The 5,000-nt window shown below is 42.0% G+C and overlaps 1 protein-coding gene across 2 annotated transcripts in view; it reads left to right on the top strand.

Annotated features, from left to right (window-relative positions):
- Positions 1 to 5,000, top strand: part of nrxn2b (neurexin 2b) — a 325,182-nt gene that overhangs the window by 287,245 nt on the left and 32,937 nt on the right. The window lies entirely within an intron of this gene.

The following is a 5,000-nucleotide window of genomic DNA, read 5'->3' as shown; positions in this document are numbered from 1 at the left end:
TGTATTTGAGGGAGGGGTTTACAGTGGCTGCTTATATTAGAGGATGGAGTTACAGCGACTTACTGTGACTGGTGTTTATTTGGGGGGCGGGACTTACATCATCGGGAGATGTCTGTAGGTCTTTTGGAGACATTGTTCACCATCTGCTGTGATTGTGTGAGTGTTGAGTCTGTTAGAGGAATTTTCTGAGCTCTACATATGTCTCGTTTTATGCTGATGTCTTATAGGCAGATTGGACAGTATGTGGGAGGATTTTCAAGCTAAGAAGTAGAAACACCTGCTCTTTTCAGTTATTGCTGATATAAAGCTGGGGCGGTGAGGAGAAGCTGCAGGGGATCGTGGGAAACGACATGTGTGCTCATAGATATCACTCTCCATCTGTAAAAGAGCGGGGCTTCTGGGTAAACATGCAGCTTTTATTTACCACAAAATATTTCATTAACTCAAACCTCTCCAGCAGTTTTGTTTAAAAAAAATTCAGAAACACACACTTTAGACTCTTTAGCAACAGCAGCTGCAATGGCAGATGGGATACGAGTGTGTGTGTTTTCTCCTGAAGACCATATTGTGTAAATCTACAACTTCTGTCGTTGTATCGATCCTTCTTTAGTTCTGTCTATTGTTCTGTTGTTGATCCGTGTGTCCGTGTCTCTTCATTAGTCTGTAGATGGCTTCGTTAGATTTTGTTTCTCATCTGGATTTCTCTGGAGCTTCGGTTTGTTCTCCTAAAATTCACCTCAACTCAGCAGCCGTGTCTCTCTCTGAGATCAATTACTAACCGCTTTCTGGGTCTCTCTCAGAGTGTGTGTTGAAGGACAGATGGAAGCTCTCAGGCTGTTGTTGGCGTCGACCCTCACTCTCGGTGTTTGTGTGTTTCAGTTGTGATAAAGACCTTGGGTTGTGAGGTGTGTGTGTGTGTGTGTGTGTTCTCCTCCTCTGATAAAGCCTCCTTCTGTATCCTGGTGTGTGTGTGTGTGTGTGTGTGTGTGTCGGCAGGACGGTGTTTGTGAAGGTGTGCGGTGATTAATCTGTGTGTTGGTGTCTGGAGGGGACGGCAATTAATTTTACCCTGCGTGGGAGGAAACTCTTTCAGCCCTCAAGACACACACACACACACACACACACACACACACACTTCTGTGTTCTCCAGTTCGAGTTTCAGAAACGAGGGCATCATTATGAAGAATAAAGCGAAGCAGGTCAGATTCGGAGAGTTTTATACTCTATTAGTTACCGCGAGCCTCGATTCAGTAAAAAGTGACACCGTTGGTGGATGTTTGTTGTTATTTGAATCCTAAACTAAAAGTTTTTCATCTTTCGTCTCTCAGTGCATTCAGAGGTTTGTGCTGGAAAGCGTGCCGCGTGTCTGTCTGTAGTCTGTGGTACGTGTGGTTTCTTTGACGCCGTGTTAGTGATCATAACTTCATTCAGGTGTCAGTGTGGGTGTGTTCGGCTTCTCGGAGCCGTCCCGAGCGCTGACACTCACTCAGGGCTGATGAACGGCCCGCGCCGATGCTCCTGGGTGGCCAGCTACGCTCCATTAATCTCAGACTGACGCTTCTGTGCTGTAGGTCACTTACTAGTGAGCATCTGTGCATCTCCGTAATCTTTCTCCAGTCAATTAGAACGGAACCGTACTGTGTTTCTGTCTGAATGTAGGATGATCCTCTCACTGATGTAATTTTCAGCTTTGAGGAAACCAAAATCTCTTCATTTTCTCATTAGGGGAACGGGCTTTTAATTATAAACCGTCAAAGACGCATCGACTATGAGTTGTGAGGTTGTTTATTGATAGAACAATGGGTCTATAGATAGAGAGAGTGAGTGCATTTACCACAAACAACATACTGCAGAACACGGGCGCTTTCATCTCACATGGAGATCGCTGAAGTCCAGTTTATTGTTTGTCAGATTTGTGGATTTTAGTGCATTTTTACTCTAGTCTTTTATAAACAAAGACACTGCATGTTGATATAGTCGCAGTTATCGTTTATTGCCTTTATTGTCATCTCGTCTCGTTTTAGTCCTAGAAAAAAACTAATCATAGTTTGGTCATAGTTTTTCCTGCTGTAATTGTGAGCCTCTGGATCTCTGGAATGCACAGAACTTAAAACTGGAGAATTCAATTTACATTATTCATTTTTAGGCCTGTGAAACGGTTCCTTTGATTAACTGAAAACGACAGACTCAAAAGAGTCGTTTGTGAGTGAATCAAATGTCACGAGCGTCTCTCGAGTTCTGATTCTCTGCTAACGAGCTTCATCTTCTTCTTGGAGTGTGTGTCTGTTCAGGATTCAGACGCGAGTGTTCGTGAGCTCTGGGACGCCTCAGATTTTAATGATGTTTACGAGGCCGCAGTCGTCTGTTTTTTATGAAGATGTCTCCTGTGCTTTGGTCCTCGGTGGCTATTGTTTGCAGGAGTGTTAAGACAACAATTAAAAGTGAATCAGTGTGTGTAGGAGCGTCTGAGAGGACATGAGGAGGAGGAAACACACGCTCATTAAACCTGCACTCAGTCACCTTCAGAAGCACAGCTCAGCAGATGACCTTTGACCCCCAGTCTCTGTGAGTTTCTCACATTCACAGATTTTTGTTTTTTTTTCAGTTCTTCCCGGATGCTTTCTAAACTTTTTTTTCAATTTATTTGCATTGTTTTCTCTCTAAAACATATGATGTAGAATTGAAATCTCTTTGGTTTAGCATCTGGTGAAGCATCTGATTGGCTCTCGCTGTCGTCTGACGGGAATAAGATCCGTTATTCAGACTGAACCAGTACAGATCAGCAGAAACCGGACGTGATTCCGCTCACGCTTGAGGTCGGCGTGTTTTACATTTCTGGAGACTGAAGAGTGTGTTTGCTGGATTCAGAGATTCAGAGCTGGATTGATTGGCTGTAAATCTCAGCAGAGCCCAATTACTCTTCTTCTGTGCTGCAGACGTTACGGCAGTGAAACTGCACGAGGCTGGCGGCCATCTTGGATCTCAGAGCATCTGCCTCACTGTCACATGACAGAGCCAATCAGACACACAGCCAATCAGAGCCACTGCTTTAATTGGCTGCTGTGAGCCAGTGGACTTCAGTGTCAAACGAGAGCTCCTCTCATCACACACACACACACACACACACACACACACACACACACATCTTGCTGTCTATGTTGAGTGTTTTAATAAGGACATGGTTCAAGTGTTTATGTGTGTCTGACAGATACACACACTCTCAGTGAAAGTGTGTGTGTGTAGAGTTTAATGGTATCAGTGTGTGTGGTGTTTCAGTCAGTGATTTGCTACATTTCTACAAAAGTCCTCTTATATTTTGTCAGTATGTGCTTCTTGGTTCAACCTGTGTCATAAACTCTGACTGTAACTATTCCAGGCAGCACATTTCTACTATACAGCATATACTGTATATATATATATATATATATATGCTTTTTGCTCATAATAGAACATCATTTTGTGGTAAAACATTGTTTTTATCATATTGATTATTCTATTTATTAGTTTTTAGGCCAGGGTTGTTGTGGGTTGTGGTTATTTTGCTGTTGTGAGACCTTTAAGATAATAGAAATCATTTGGAGAAGTGATCTGGAACAGAAATGTGGCTAGGTCTGCGTCTGTTGTGCGGCTCCCTGAAAATGACACACCTTTGAATGTTCATCAGCCAATCAGATTCAAGCATTCAAAGGCCTGGGGTGTATATATATATATATATATATATATGAATAAATATGCAGGTTATCTGTGAGATAAGGGTACAGTGAATCAGTGCCAGGGTCATGTTTTTAAAATGAAGACGCGAGAGTTACAGAGTTGTGCATGTGTTGTGTTTTTTTGTTTTTTTTTTTATTTTTATAAAGTAAGAGCTTCGACGGTGTCTACTGCAGTTCTAGTTTCTTATTTAGAGTATCATTTTAGTAAAGGATAAGAGTAAAAACATTAAAGGAATAGTCAACTCCAAAATTGTAAATCTTTCATTTACTCGCCCTCATGTTGTTCAAACCTGTATGACTTACTTCCTGTCGTGTTAAAGGTATTTTCAGACGGTCTGCAACTAAACAAAAAAATATATGAACAAAAACACTGAGATGCTAAATTAAATTGCATGTTTAATTAAATTAAATATTTATTTAAGCTATTTATATAAGCTATTATTTGATGTCTTCTTTATACTTTTCTCATTTAGCACAATAAGAGCTTTAAATCATTTTTATGGAATATTTTCACAGCCAAATTAAATTTAATAAATAAATTGCAACATCATGTTAATTAGATAGTGACTGACACACACACACACACACACACACTCACACACACACACACACACACACACACACACACACACACACACACTCACACACACACACACACACACACACACACTCACACACACACACACTCACACACACACACACACACACACACACACACTCACACTCACACACACACACACACACACACACACACACACACACACACACACACTCACACACACACACACACACACACACACACACACACACACACACACACACACACACACACACACACACACACACACACACACACACACACACACACACTCACACACACACACACACACACACACACACACACACACACACACACACACACACACACACACACACACACACACACACACACACTCACACACACACTCTCTCACACACACACTCACACACACTCACACACACACTCTCTCACACACACACTCACACACACTCACACACACACACTCTCTCTCACACACACTCACACACACACACTTTAATCCGAAATCATTTCCCACTGCTTTTAAGAATCAGTTCTGGTTGTGTTAGTTTAGGGATAGGGATTGGGATAAGTCTATATTTCTGGACAGTAATGTTGATCCAGGATCATGTCTTTCTTTGAAAAGTCACAGTGACTCCTAATAAGATCCAGACTGAGAGCAGGTGTGAAGCGTAGATCTGATGGGAGCCTGCTCTTTTGTGTCTCGT

This window comes from Puntigrus tetrazona, chromosome 7 (genome assembly GCF_018831695.1).
Source record: "Puntigrus tetrazona isolate hp1 chromosome 7, ASM1883169v1, whole genome shotgun sequence".
NCBI classification, from domain to species: Eukaryota; Metazoa; Chordata; class Actinopteri; order Cypriniformes; family Cyprinidae; genus Puntigrus; species Puntigrus tetrazona.
Note: the sequence above shows the minus strand (reverse complement) of the source record. Positions and strands in the feature narration are given on the sequence as shown.